This window comes from Oenanthe melanoleuca, chromosome 12, assembly GCF_029582105.1.
Source record: "Oenanthe melanoleuca isolate GR-GAL-2019-014 chromosome 12, OMel1.0, whole genome shotgun sequence".
Taxonomy (NCBI): domain Eukaryota; kingdom Metazoa; phylum Chordata; class Aves; order Passeriformes; family Muscicapidae; genus Oenanthe; species Oenanthe melanoleuca.
The window spans coordinates 3567010-3582779 of record NC_079346.1 but is presented as its reverse complement, the minus strand read 5'-3'; the positions used below and the strand labels follow the sequence as shown (position 1 = coordinate 3582779).

At 43.0% G+C, this 15770-nt stretch overlaps 1 protein-coding gene across 2 annotated transcripts in view; it reads right to left on the bottom strand.

Annotated features, from left to right (window-relative positions):
• Window positions 1–15770, bottom strand: part of FOXP1 (forkhead box P1) — a 378724-nt gene that overhangs the window by 328260 nt on the left and 34694 nt on the right. For both annotated transcript variants that reach the window (XM_056501914.1, XM_056501924.1), the window contains exon 2: window positions 5680–5807. The gene's annotated coding sequence lies outside the window, so the exon portion shown is untranslated. The remainder of the gene's footprint in view (window positions 1–5679; window positions 5808–15770) is intronic.

Here is a 15770-nt window from a genome sequence, read left to right as displayed (position 1 = left end):
TCTCCATCACCTTTATGTCTGTGAGGACTGGTGAGAGAATGCTTCCACTGCTCTTACACTTCCACATCATCCACTTCTGAGGCCCTTATAGGAAAAAAAGGCTGTCTCCCATCTCCTGCTGGTGATAGCTTTATCAGATAATAGCTCAAAGCAGTATGATCCTGTAAAGCTGTTACCAATACCCAGAGGTATCTGAATTCCAGCAGTGAGACAGCTCATGCCTGCTGCCTTCACCCACCAATGGGCAAAGCCTGGGCAGCATCTAAGGGACCTGTCTACTAAAGAGAATATCACTACTTTAACCTGCCTTGAGCAGCTGTTTGGCTTCTCTGGCTTTCTGCATGCACATTGTATTTTTCTATATTTTATTTTAAGTTAAAACCTGCTGAAATTTGATAGCTCCAGACACAACAGTGCCAAGGAAAAGGAGCCTCTGGTCCCTGAGAGGGACTTCTTTCCATGCTGGCTTGACACCTAAAATCTGCTTCCTCAATTATGTCTTCCCTCTTACCTAGACGTGACGGTGTGAAAACATAATAAAAGCTCTCAGAAAAGAAACTCAAGGAAGCTGATAAAGTATTTTTCAGATCTCATAAATACTTTAATACCAAGATAGCCACTTGCACAGCCCAGCTCTGCCCCTGTGCCACGTAGCTGACTGCAGGCACTCATGCCTTCCCAAAGCACCTCAATCTCCAACAGCCTAAAAACTGCCCTGAGCAATGAAAACAGAGCTGCTGCCACACAAAACTCAGCTACAAGCCCCACTTTGCTCTGTTAGCACTCTGCATCCAAAGAGGTGCAGGTGCTTTACAAGAGTTTGTAGTACACACATCTGCAAACTCACAGCTTCCCATGCCCCACAACATCTCTGCTGTGCCACTCCTGGTTCAAAATATCCCTTCAAGCATCTCAAGTATCAACGAGGTGATTTTAATCATGCATTCACAACCTCTACAGAGCCAGGGTGAAGCCTTGCAGATAAAAGCTGTGCTCAGGACTTTAACTTGACCACCTTCCCAAAGAAACATCTTTTCCTGTTATGTGATTTATTGGAATAATAGGTATTATTTGTATAATAAAAGAGATAAAAGAGATTACTTGAAAAACCATCCCAAGAAATCATTATAGACAGAAAAGTCAGGGCTTGCTCTATTGCCACAACAAAAAATGCTCTATTTGCTTTTCTAAATATAAAGCAATGAAAACTGCCACAAATTTGGTCAGGATAGAATTCTGCACTAAAGCCTTCAATTTAGGTGTGAGAAGATTTTTTTACTGAGAAGGAGTAAAATTCCCCCTTCTCCTGGTGATGAGAAATGCCCCCTGATGCCCCAGCTCCTCCAGGACATAGCCAAAGTCGAAATAATTTTCAAAACTAATATGTACACTGAGTAACATGGTTAACATCATCCAATGAATTTAGATCCACCTACACGGTATAAATATATCTAGATAAACTGTCACCTTCAGCAGAATTCATTAAAATAATGTTGTATCTTCCTTGTTAAATGTAATTTTTTTAATTGAAATTTAATCTTACTGCATTATTTGGTAGATTTTTAATTGACATTTGTAGTAATTAATTGGTAAGCATTACAGCTTTGTCTGAAGAATTTAAAACTAAATTTGACATCGAGATTGGCCAGCCACTGCTGTGAGGTGCCTGCTGGGAGCATTTCATCATCCTCCCAGCCCCTCCTGCTGATCAGAGGTGGGAGATGATGGTCTCTTTCTTACAGTCATGAATTACATTACTAATGTATTCCATTACCACCACGCAAATGTCATGTTAATTCCTGATCATCATCAAGTCATACAATGGTTTCCACGCTGGCACCCAGCCAATTAGCGGTGTGGAAAAATATTCCGCCAATTATATAACTTGAATTAGGTTAAGGACTCAAGAGAAAGCAAAATAAATGCTTTGAAAATACTTCTGAGATAAAATGTAAGTTGACACTGTCTTCATGTGCTATAGCCGATGTTATACAATCTGATAGGCAGCTGCCAACATTCATAACTGTTTATTAAATCTAGCCTCTCTTTATGGTGGCAGCTAAGATCTGTATTTTTACCAATATTAGGTTCATTGTGTTATGAAAAAAGACCAAAATACTTAGGAGCATTCACACCAGCTTATAAAACTTACATTATGTACTTTATTAAATTGTTAAAATTACTTCTTCTCTCCTCCCCCTGCCACAGAGAAAGTTCCACGGACAAAAAAGTTTCAGAAAAACAAAGTCTTTCTGGAGCCACAAGGAGCAAGGGAGATCCTGCAAGGACAGAAGTGACATCTCTGGGCTGCTGCCACCTCTCCCTCTGAGCAGCTCTGCCAAGGGATGCCAAGCTGGGCTGCTGGAGCTCCCCCACCCCACTGACACACATCTGGGTTAGCTCAACCTGGGGGATCCCACTCCTGCCCCACGACAAACCCCTCTGCCTCTTGAAGCATCACAGGGCAAATCCAGCCCTTTTTGTAACCAGGAGCCAGAGGGGAGGACTGAGTGAGGAGAGTGGCACTGTCACAAGGAAAGGTCCCCACAAACCCTCGTGGGGAGGGCAGGGACACAGCAGGTCCCTGCTCGGTGCTCAGCGCCACCGGCAGCACCACCAGCCTTTTAGTACCACCCCATTATTTTGATTTGTTCCATTCTTAACTCAATTTATCCTACAAGCATGGTTATCTCCAATTTAAAAACATACACAGCACCAGCTCCTCGACTTTAAAAATTTATAACTATGAGCAATTTGTTAAAACCTTTTACTGTATCTTTCTCATTTTCCAAGGTGCTGCAACGAGGCAATTCACTGTTCTGGCTGCTTACCCCAGATGACCTTTGCCTGCCATAAAATGGTATACAACGAAACGCTCTGCTTTAAATAAAACCCTTTTGCCTCTTGGAAAGGGCCCTACGTATTCAGTCAACACAATCAGCAGAAACCACATTTGGTTACTCAATAAGCTGGAAACCTTTAAGGCGCGCACGGCGGTGAATGAATTCCTGACATCACCAGGGACACTCGAGTGGGGAACAAGAGAGACCGCCGAGAAGTGGCTCTTGCTGCAGCCGGAGAAAGGATCACTCCTTTAAGCTGAACTCTCAAGGAAAACGAGAACAAAAACTGAATTAGCTCGACACGTACCCTCTGCAGTCAGCACATTGCTAGGCAACTTACCATCTCTTGATAGAATTATGGTGGAGGGCTGGTCGTACATCAGGGTTAAGATGAACACAAGCACCAGTTTGGGCCAACTGCTCCTTTCCAGTGGGAATGCTCAATGCTTGGTCATTTCCTATTATTATTCTGCAATATTTCCTAAGCACCTAGAGAGTCTAATGCATTCAGAAGGTATTTTAAAGCTATTATGTGACATGAAAATTTTAAGATAACTGGAAGTAAGTGAATTTTAGGAGGAATAGCGTGAGTCTTTTTCTTTGTTCAAGCCAGCACTTGGAGGGAGTTAACAATCCTTCTTCTCATTGCTTTTATTTTTTAATAGTGAAGGTATCCAGAGGGCACGTTACTCCAACACTTTGTCTTTACTCCAGATGCTGGTTGGCCACAGCTCCACACCTCCATAATTCAAGTATTTCAAATGGATGCTTTGAAACACTCTGGTCCTTCTGTTTGCCTCCAAGACCAGACACAAGGGGCCATTCCAAGCAGTGGCACAGGGCTGTCACAGCACCCAGAGATGGCACACTGCACCCATGCCAGCCTTAGAAGGGCCTTGACCTTTAACAATACGTGGATATTGAGGTTTCAACCCCAGGCATTATTTACATTTACTAAAGAGGCATTAAGCAAATGCACAGAGTGCTTTAAATCGAGGCATGTACCTTGCATATAACCCCACTTTTCCCATGCATATTTTATAGGCACAAAGAAATAATTAATTACCTAACCACTGTGATTAAAATCAATTGATTCATATGCAACAGAGCAGTGGGAAATTTTTGCATGACTGGAGAAGTCTGGAATTGGTCCCTGTTTGGGGATCTCTGTCCTATCAGTGAGGCTGGTAATTCAGACATGAAGGAAATGGTAAGAATCCCTCTCTATGCACACTTTGAGCTGCCATATGGGTTTATTCAACTGTTTACTATACCAGTCGGTAAAAACTGAACAGCTATTATAATCTTTGCTAAATGACATGGTAATTATGCTACCTCTGGAAAAAAAAAGAAAAAAAAAAGGAAACTTAACAAAAAAAATCGCAATTCACTGATGTACGAATTTCTCGGGTTTTATAATCTTTGAATTGAAATGCACTTTCCAACACACAGAGGGATATTAAATATATAATAGAAACCTGAATTTATTTAAAAAAACAATTTGTGCTCCCAATTCCTACACAATTTAATTATGCAGATTTCCTGGTTTGAAAGATTTCTTACACAGACTTTCCAGTTTTGCTGCAGAATGAGATGATTCTTGCTTTCCCAAACTAAGCTGCCCCTCCTCTCACCCCAGTTATTGAGAGAGACAATCAGGAGGAGGCAGGTAAGATGAGTGGGCATGGAAAACTCCCCATGCCAGTTTCCTGGGGGATGGGAACAGCTGGAAAAGGCACAACCACTTCTTGCATGGCCCAAAAGAGACCAGGGGGCTTCTCAGCATGGGTAACCCCACCAGGAAAGGCAATTAACAGAGGAGGGGTGTCACTGCAGCATCCTCTGGAGCTTGACCAGAAACAGGCTGTTCAAGGCTCTGTCCCCAGGTCCCCCAGGCTGGGCAGCAGCACCAAGGAGAAGCACACGCTGCAGGACAGCTCTCCTGTGTACCAGTGACACCATTTTGTCACTGGGATGCAAGTGCAGCAAACACTGGAGTTCATTATCTGTTGGCAATGGCTCCTTTGAGAGTCCCTCATGTGACACATGATGGCAAGGAGACCTCTCCATGTCCATATTTAATCACAACATGAATTGCCCACAGAAGCTTGGTTTAGATCCTGTCTATCTGCAAGGATTCAGTTTTGGGCAGTAGCTTTGCCTGCATGTCTGAACTCCAGTTTCACCACCAAAGACCTCACAGTTCAAAGGATTCAGGGGGATGAAGAGAAAGAAAGAAAAAGAAAGAAAGAAAGAAAGAAAGAAAGAAAGAAAGAAAGAAAGAAAGAAAGAAAGAAAGAAAGAAAGAAAGAAAGAAAGAAAGAAAGAAAGAAAGAAAGAAAGAAAGAAAGAAAGAAAGAAAGAAAGAAAGAAAGAAAGAAAGGAAGGAAGGAAGGAAGGAAGGAAGGAAGGAAGGAAGGAAGGAAGGAAGGAAGGAAGGAAGGAAGGAAGGAAGGAAGGAAGGAAGGAAGGAAGGAAGGAAGGAAGGAAGGAAGGAAGAAAGAAAGAAAGAAAGAAAGAAAGAAAGAAAGAAAGAAAGAAAGAAAGAAAGAAAGAAAGAAAGAAAGAAAGAAAGAAAGAAAGAAAGAAAGAAAGAAAGAAAGAAAGAAAGAAAGAAAAGGAGTGGTTTTTCTGTATAGGTAATATTTGATATTTCTGCTATTTCATAGCAGTGAAGGTTGTTTTGTGTTTTTTTAATATTGGTGACTTGGTTTAAAACAAAGACAATACAACCCCCCACCACCTCATCAAAAAGGGGAGGAAAAAAAACGAGTGAAAGATAATTTGTAAGAAAGAATAAGTGAGAGTTATTGCAAACTCAGGCTTGACAACTCACCAGTTTTACTTGCAGGCATCACACATATCCATTCATGACTCAGGGCAAATACAGGAAAGGATTGGAACCCTTCTCATGGCAAATGTGTCTGGAAGCCGGAGTCACTCAGAAAAAATGTTCTCAGGAGACTGAAAGACAAAAACATGTTTCAAAACTTCACTCAGTTAGAATCATATCAAAGCCTATCATTTTCCTTTGAAAGTAAAAGGTGGTTATAAATGCTGGAGCTGGGGGGAGCATTACAGAAGCATGTCTATGTATCAAACTATCACACAGCAGACTCTATTTGGCTTTAAATAAAATGAAAACTTACAATATTAAGAAAGGTTTTTAGAGACAAATGCTTATTTCACATTTGCAACGTGCTCCTCCGACAGGAGAGCTTATGTTCCTTCTAAATACAAAAATGTGTCACCATCCAAATCCACATTCTGCCTGAAAACACTGAACTGAGCACAAAATCCAGATACTTTAACCTACTTTGCATTATCAAAATATAACACTCTCTGAATTTCTGAACTATTTACTCTCTGTCTTCACTCACTGCATCCTGATAAAACCTTAATAAAATGTAGAATCTCTTGTTAGCATTAATCTTTCCTCTGAGATAAGGAAAAACACATATAAAAACTATTTGATGTTCAGGGTGGAAAGGCAAAATTTGCAAACATCAGTTAAGAAATACCAATTAGTATGTTTTTTTCCCCAGCTATTAGTAACACAGATTGAGCTTAAGCTTAGCTCAGAGGAAGCTGCTCCCTGTACAGATGAAACACCCATTTTACTAATAAGGGTATTTTAAAATAAGATGTATAATACCTTCACTGATAAAATATCTGCACTAACAACTCATATTCAGAAATACAACCAGAAGTGTTCCCAGGGCTGTTCTGCATCACACCTATGAAACCACATGGGATTTAAACAGCAGCTCTGGTGCCTGCCCAATGTGGGCAAGGGCACGCTCTGCCCTAATGAATGCACCAACACCTGGGAGAGCCTCTGCTCCCAGGACCTCTGCACAACAGGGACCTGCAGCACAAACCCCAGGGGACAAAACAAACTTGGCAATGGAGAAAAACAGCTTGAAAAACTCGAAGAAGAAAACGTATGAAAGCAAAAATCTCCCTTCATTCCCCAATCCTCACCCTCAGCAGCATCCCCAAGGCAGTGGCTGTTCCCAGCCCTCCCACATCCACCAGCACTCTGACAGGGCAAGCACTGCCATCCCCAAATTAAGCTCATGGAGTTAATTATTCTGGCAGTCCACTGCAGCCTTCCTGAGGAACATCTGGAAGCTTCTGTCTCAGCAACAACTGCATGAAATTTTGTAAGACAAAATCCAGGTACTTCTCTGGCCCTGGGGCTTTCTCCCGTTCTTTGCTGAATTCGCAACGGCTCAAAGATCACAAGGGTTCAGAAATCTAAATATAGGGATTATGTGACCCTATTACAAAACTGTGCTACACAATAAAAATAGATCCAAAAGGGGTTTTTAAACAGCATTTATGCTAAAAATTACTTTTTTTCTCAGAGAATCTGAAATACCTGCAAACCAAAAGTGACCTGCATCTTGCATTGGTTGTATTTTATTCATGAGGGGCAGAGCACTTGAGAGAAGCAAAGGAGCAGTGTCAGAAACACATATCCGAGCCTTGCTTTATTGCTGAGCTTGATGACAGATATGCAGATGGATTTGAGCTGAGCAGAAAGCTGCATCTACATATGTTGGGACAAGATTTCTCCTGCTGACCTGCTGCACCACAGTATTCAACTAATCTTTATCCATGGTACATCTGTAGGGCAGGAAAGTATCATTAGCCCTCTTTAGAAGATGAGGAATTGAGGCTCATTTTAGCTAATGCTTGCTCAAAAAAGTTAATGTTCGAGACTTCTGAAGCAAAATTATTGTCTAAATAATATATATGGTCTGCAGAAGATGAGGATTACAGTGTACAGAAGCACTGTCCTCACCTGCAGATCACTCCTCACATCCTTCCTCAGCATAAGGAATATCTTGCCACCGTTGTGCCAACAAGCAGATTTGGAAGCTGAGAGCTCCTACCCAAGGAATAAGAAGCAATAGAGGGAGGAGGCAAAGACATTCCATCCAGCTTGGCCTGAACTCTGACAGTGCACCTGGAAAAAATGGATGCTTCTTACGCCATCAAAAACTGACCTCACTCCACAAAACATTTGTTCAGCCAGGTTTCCCAAGAGAACAAAGCCTACCTGATCACCATGTACTTTCTGCACCCAGCCCCACCTGCATCTTTTGAATCCCTTGGATTAATGGGAGCAGAGAGCTCCCAAAGACACGAGTTCTCACGGCATTAACTTGGGGCTTGCCCCACTGGTGGCCTCCAAACCCACTGGATCAGCTGTGTCCCAGAGCCAGCTGGCTCCGGGCACAGCAGCAGCAGCTCCAGGCTGAGCCCAGCTCAGCAGAGACTCCAGAATGAGCCCAGCTCAGCAGCTGCCTGCCAGGAGGGAGCCCAGAACAGCCCAGGGGCACACAGGCAGCTCAGGCTCTCCCATGGACCTCAGTGCTGGAAAACCTGGAGAAACAGCCCATACTGCTGGGGGGAAGGGTGGGGAAGCAAGAGGAACAGATTATAGATCGGTTCTGATAAACTCAGGCCTTTAATGATCTACCCACACACTCGAGTTCGATCTGGCATTGACAAATTGAAGCTTTTAATGATGTGCCCACACATTTGAGTTGGCCACTCCTCTTCTACAACTTTCACAAAAATAGCATGCTGGTTTACAGACACAGAAATTCTAATGCTGCTGTAACATGAGCAAAACCCTTGATCAATTTTTGGCAAACCTTCTCCAAAAGATTTTTTGAGAAATTTTTTGGGCCTCCAGTGCAGCCCTCTAACACAGACCTTCTGCACTGCCCTGCTCCCATACGGATTCCTCGAAGGCTACAGCTCAATAAGGGGCAATGAGATGCAGCAGCTGTAGCATAACTGAAGCACAAAGTCAATCAAACCTTGAAACAGGAATCTGGGCTTCATTAATTCCAGCAATCACAACGTTTTTATTATCACTGTATTAATCAGAATAGGAAACCTATTAATCTGCCCCCAACAAAAATTAATCTTCGTAATATTGAGCAGATTTGAAAGACAAGTTTTAATATTTCACTATTTAAATCTCAGAGGCAGAGGCACACAGCTCACATGATCAGGCAGATCACTGTGGACTTCATCTCATCATCATCATCCCTCACCTTTCCCTCCCTGTGCACCTTCACCCTGAGGTCCAGCTGCTCCTGGGGCTTTTGAAGGAACCCAGAGCATCACTTCCCACATTAAACTGCAGAACTGGCTGCAGTACCTGAAGCACTGAAGAGTTGTCAAGAGTCTATGTTGTAAAGGAACAGCAGCACAGCCAGCAGTGCCTGGCTGGCACAGACTGGCAGTGCCACCCATGCCAAGGGCTGCCTGGGTGTGAGGGGATGTGTGACGTCCTGCAAAGGGCAGGACACACCTGAGAGGCAGCAGAGGCATCCCTGCGTGCACAGGGGAATGAGAAGTGCAGTGGGAGAAAACAGCAAGAGGCTGCAAAACAAGAAAGTATCTGAAATTCCTGTGCTCCACCGGAGCGAGTCAGGGATTGCTGCACAGATCTGGCCAGGTGAGTGCACCAACCCCCCAAACTGCAGAACATCCCCCCAACACCACACAGGGCATCTGAACACAGCCCAGTTTAAAGGACAAAACAGGTGGCAGAGGAAAAGTTTTTACAAAAAGATGGCAAGGAGCAGGACGAGCCAGAAAGGGGCTGAGGAAATAAAGACGAATGACAAATGTGACTGAAAAAGGAGAAGAACCATCCAGAGCATCTTCAGACACCCATGCCCTGCCTGGGAGGGTGACATGGATGAGCACACAGCTGCAGCTCCTTTTGCTGCTCTTCCATCATCATCCTGTAATCACAGATGGACAGGTTATTTTGCTACTTGGCCAAATTTTCATTGAAGCAGCTTTCACCAAGACATGAATACATCCACACATGAATCAACACACACCTTGGGACTGTACCTGGCACAATCCAGGCCTGATCAAAGGCAGAACTTCAATCATCTCACGCACGACTCATGTCAGGCTGTTTACTGACTGCACTGGAACCACAGAACCCTGTTTTAGCTAATGATTTCTCAAAGCCATGTTGCACAAAAGAAAACAGGTTCAACTTGTACATCAGTGCCTAAGAGACTGCTCCAAAACAGACAACTGTATGAAAAGTTGTGCCCATGTATACATATATACAAAACTGTTTTTAAGTGACTGTTTTAAATTAGAATAAATCTGTGTTCCACCAATTAAGCTTTGAATGCACGGCTGATATCGCTCGCTATTTTAAACAAGCGGCATAATAAACGCAAAAATTCAAATATTTTAGAGAAAATACTTGGAGAGTTGAGACATTAATTTTGCCATATACAATCTGTTTCACAGGGATTTAAAAAGCTTTATTGCCACCCTGGGTACATTGGAATAAAGATGAAACACCATCCTTTCCTATTTACATGTTAAAAAATACGTGCCTTCTTGGTACAGATTACCAGGCTTGCTGATACACGACTCTGTTAAAAACAATGCAGCCTGTCTAAAAAATCCAAAGCCCCAAACCAGAAGTGTCCTTGCACTATAACAGATTCAAAATGGAAATAAAATGTACTGCTGGCTTGTTTATCCTCCCCTCTGGCGAGTGTCCTGGGGGAGTGAAGCAGAGGAGCTCCCCAGAGCTCTGCCTTAACCATGGAGCTGTTTATCAGCCACCAGAACCAGCAGCAAAATAAGGGGAGTAAGATCAGACAGCAAAGCCTTGGGATCTCAGGATGTCTACATCCAGGTGGGGAAAAAAAAAAAAAGAAAAAAGAAAAGGAAACAAAAATAATAATAAAAAAACTACCAAAAACCAATCAAACAAAATATACCCTCCAAAAGAACTCCTAATATCCTTATTCTTATTTCTACCTAATATATTTTGATTGCAGCTTGAGATGATCAGCTAAAATGTTTCAATACAGACATTTTTTTTCTCCAAAATAAATAACTTTTTTCCTTTTTCCCTCCTTTTTTTCTCTTTTTTTGCCCCTTTAAATAGCCTGCATTAGAAACACATGTCCAAAGCATCCCTAAAAAGACCACAAAGTCTGCTTGCATGGGGAACCTCATTGCACCGAGTGGTAACATTTGTTCTCCCCTTTCAGCTGGGATCCACCTCAACTTTTTGATGTTGGTTGGAGCTTTTATTTGCAAATAGAGCAGAGCTGCCTGGGCTGGAGGGCTCCTCGGGAGCATGCCATGTGGCCTGCACAGATGTTCCTTTTATTCCCGTGTCCCACAAGGCTCCGAGGCTCGCCCGTGTTAAACAGATTACGCAAGTAGAACACTTGATTTTGCATGTCCCCCTTTTTTTCCAACAGTTGTCTAATTTACTCAACTCATTCTGCCTCCTCCTTGTCCCTCACAATCACTACAAAAAACATAGAAAAATGCAGCTGAAGCAAGGAAATTTTTTCCTCCAGGAGCAGAATATACAGGAATGCTCAGCATCCGCAAACAAGGCAGAAATGCAGAAGAACAAAACTTACTGGGACAGTAAAGTAACCAGCTCATTAGTCAGGGTGTGATAAAGAAACTTCATTATGTCCCAGCAGCACCAGTCGCTACAAGTAGCATAATCTCCCACCCTTATTTATATGCCCAAATGAGAAGTGAACTTTAAAAAAAAAAAAAAAAAAAAAAAAAAATCTAACACCAATTATGAGTGCTAAGCATTCGAAAATCCTTGAAAATCTGGCCTTCAACTCGGTCACAAAGAAGGGGCTTAATTTCCCGGCTGTCAGGCATCCCAATCAACAACTGAAGTCAATGGGATCTACACAGCACCTTATTAAAAAAAAAAAAAACACAACAGAGCCTAAGAGGCCCATTAAGGAACAGCAGCTACAGGGAGAGAACCTTGCTGCTGAACCCAGCAGCAACACACAGCTTTGTGCACCAGCCACTTTGCCCTCATGCTTAATTTGATTAATCATTTTGGTATTATCCCCAATTAGAAAAGTGTCTAACAGGAAAAAAATAAATTTAAAAAAAAGTGGTTTGCGCCTAAGGAACGGCAGCTACTGAAAATGCAATGACTTGGGACTTCTGGCATTTACCAAGGATACAAAATTGAAACTAAAAGTTGCGGACAAATACAAAGGCATGGGTGTTTCATCCAGACTGCGGATTATGATTTTTTTTTTTTTTAATAAACCGAAACCGAATTCCAGATGTTGAAAGTTGGGAAGTAAAAACTGCTTTAGCTGTAAAAACACAGAAAGGTGAGACAAAAAAATCTGCTGAAATATAATGAATCTTAGGGATGAAAGCACAGCCCATGCACCCCCTCACCAGGAGAGGGCTGAGACAGGGATTTTTGCACTCTGTGAGCCAAGCCAGGTACTGGCACAGGGGTTTGCTCTGAGTTTCCTTTCAATCATGGACAAGTAGAATCCCCAGGAACTCCTGCAGCAGGAAGGAGAACAAACTTGCCCTGCAGTTCTGCTCTGTTGCCCTGCTGGCACCCAGATTTGGCTCCTTGTAGCCCTCGGGTGGCACGTGGCAACTCCACCTGTGCAGCAACACCAGGGCACTTGTGGATGCCATGGACACAAATTGGTACATCCCAAAAAGATACACAAACCCACCTTTTCTTCCACCAGAGTCCAAATCACCCCTGACACAGCAGAGCCACATCTGAGGCTCCTCGGTCCTTGCAGCATCCAAATATAACCCAAATTTGGACCCGCATGACTAGTTCTCAGTTTCTTTTATGGGCTTGATCACCACCAACACTCAGAGATTTTGAAAGCAGAATTCAAGGCAGTAATTTGAGATCACTGGTTTTGCCTCTGTTTGCTTCCATCACAGCATCCACAACGCTACAGATGAACACAGAACATTCAGAGTATCCCACAGCATCCCACCAACTCCTTCCCAGAAGTGACTGAGTCTCACCCTAAAATTCAGGAACAGCAGCAAATGTTTGGATTCTGATAAGAAGGGGAATATTCATCAGCATACTTCACCAGTGATGCAGTCACAACTTGCAAACTTAGTCACAGAAATATGACTGAACTTGTCTGCTACCACACAACAAAGTACCGTCTAGTGGTTAAAATCGGAGGACATGATTCAGGAATGCAAGCCTTTTCAAAGAAGAACTAAAACACATGATTAAGTGCTGTTGAAGTCAATAGGCTGATTCAGAGACCAACTTCTGGAGCGATGGATAATACTCCCCACATTGCCATATGGCTCTCAGTCAAACTTCCTAGAAGCATTTGCTAATACCAGGTTCCACCACAGCTTTTGGGAGGCCTGCTTTTCTTTTGCCCTTTTTTTTCCCCCCCTTTCTTTTTTTAAACCTACGTCTGGGATAATTTTCACCCACTCTGAAGATTCTCCAGGCTCTCACTGACTGAGAGAGCATGTGCAGCCGTGATTACTGCAGGGTGGTGCAGATTCATGCAACAACTAATAGTCTCAAATGCAAAGTTATCTATAGATATAAATGAATGCAAGAATGTATTATATGAATACATGCTATATAAAATAATAAATGCAGATCTGTTATAATCCAAAGGCACTTTTTGTGGTGTTTAGTGAAAGGCACGCAAGCCTGTTACAGAGATGAAATCCAGCACAAGCATCTTGGCCAGCCGAGGGATCTTTGCAAACAATCCCAATCCCACCTCAGAACTCCTGAACCCGCTTCCTTTACGACTTGCAAATATTTCATTCTCCTGCCAGCTCCCCGCTCACTGCTGCACTAAAATGCTCTGTGGCAGGTTTGCTACTCTGCTAATCAATACTGAGCACAGACAGCAGACCCTTGTCACAGCTTCCTGCAGGGTGGTGACACCAGCACAGCCACCACGTCCAACCCCTCAGGCAGAGCTGCCCCACACCAAGCAAACCCCACCAGAGGGTCACCCTATTTCCTGGGAACGCCATCCAACAGCACCTCCTGCTCCCCAGCCTTCTCCAGCCCTGCCAACACAAACACGCAGCAAACCAAACCTTTTAGCAGGATAAATGGCTACCCAGCACTGCTCCAGCTACATTTACAGCAACTCGGTTACAGTTTGTATTTATGGGACGGGAAATGAAGGGCAAGACCACTGGCAGAGCCACCCACTGACTTTCATGCCCTCCTCCATGCATATGATTGAAATATTCCACTAATTTTGCACATTTCCTAATCCTTGAAAAGGTGGAAAACTCACTCTTTACGTTTAGTCGCGGAAAAGGAGAAATAAAACAAAAGCCCAAGAATTCTTGCTGGCTTTTTGAAACACTTCACAGATAAGGCGTAACATCATTTTTAAGCAGTTTGAAAACACCCTGTTACTGCCTACAATTAAATAAATGTAATCACAGCCTAAGCTGACCCTCCCGGCCATCTGTCTTTAAGGCAACAGGGAAAGAAGAGGCGCTACAACGTGCAGTACTTTTTCTGGCTTTTAAAGTATTTCTCCTTATTCAATATCTAAATTAAATCAAATGGAGTATACTAAGTAAGCCCATAAGACACAGCGCATGATGCAAGAGTCTTAAAATCCTTATCTACTGAGCACTCCAGCTTAAAGGCTGATGTTTTATGTTCCCCTGCCGCGCACGGGGATCCTGCTGGCTTGGCCAGACTAGGAAAACAAGCTTCGAATGACCAAATGCAACTGCAACTCGCAAAGTAGGAACCAAACCAGACACAACAAACCACAGAGCAGCCGCCCCAGCCCGGCCTGGGCTCAACCAGCGCTGCCATTCCCTCCCGGCAGAGACCGACCTCACCTTCCCGGGCTGCTGATAAGAGGCTCAGGATCCCAAACCCGTGAGCGGGGCTGTAAATCACGAGGTTTTCAGCCTGGGATGCTCAGGGTGAGGAAGGCAGGAAGCTGGAGTGCGCTGGCGGAGGCGCAGATGCACGGAGTTGTGCAAATCTGCTGAATTCCCAAGTTATGAATTTCCCGAGTTTCAGCGATTCTGAAGACGCCCGTGAGCCAAAATCCACAGTTCTGTCTGGATGACCTCCCTGCAGGTCCTGGGGCAGGGGAACCCACCCCACCACACACCCCCCAGCCCCAAATACCCTTATTTTGGGTCATTTTCTGCCTGTGAGCATCCTGCAGACAGCTCACAGGACAGTCATTCCCTGATGCTGTTTCCTCTTTATTCCAGTGTACCCAGGGTGGCAATAATGCTTTTTAAAAATCCCTGTGAAACAGATTGTACACAGCAAAATTAATGTCTAAATTAATGTCTCAACTCTCCATGTATTTTCTCTGAAATACTTGATTTTTTGTGTTTATTATGCTGCTTGTTTAAAATAGCGAGCAGTATCAGCTGTGCATTCAAAGTTTAATTGGTGGGACACAGATTTATTCTAATTTAGAACAGCCACTTAAAAGCAGTTTTGTACACATGGGCACAACTTCTCCTGACCTCATTGATCCTGGTAAAGAAATGGATGTTTCTCCAGGCTCATGCATCTGAATTACCTCCCATGGCAGAAGCAGGGAGCACCAAGTACTGCAGGGCCTATAAATACCAACTTCCAGTAACACAAATAAAAACAGAGTTCAAGGCCAACTCCACCATCTATCCTCAAAGTTTGTATGTGTTTTTCTCCTGAATGCATGTCATCAAAGCATAACTACATGTGAAACATCATTTTACTTGTCCAATAAAATGGATATTTAACACAAGTAGGAGTTAAGAAGCTCAAATAATAAAATGGGAATAAAACTATTGCTGATATCAATGGCATAAATTAATACTAGTAGTTAATTAAGTCCAGCTGTATTCTCACACTTTTATTTTAAGTCAGACTGAGACTTTTTCACTAAATTTGTGTTACTAAATAATATAACTTAAGTCTTTAGCTCTACCAGATCAATCACTTCAGGTTTTATTGTTAACTCATCTGCCCTAAGTTTGGCACACCTGCCCACAGAAACAAACCACATATTGTACTTTATTTCCCCCATAGAAAAGCTATGTAATTTCCACCACGTCTACTAA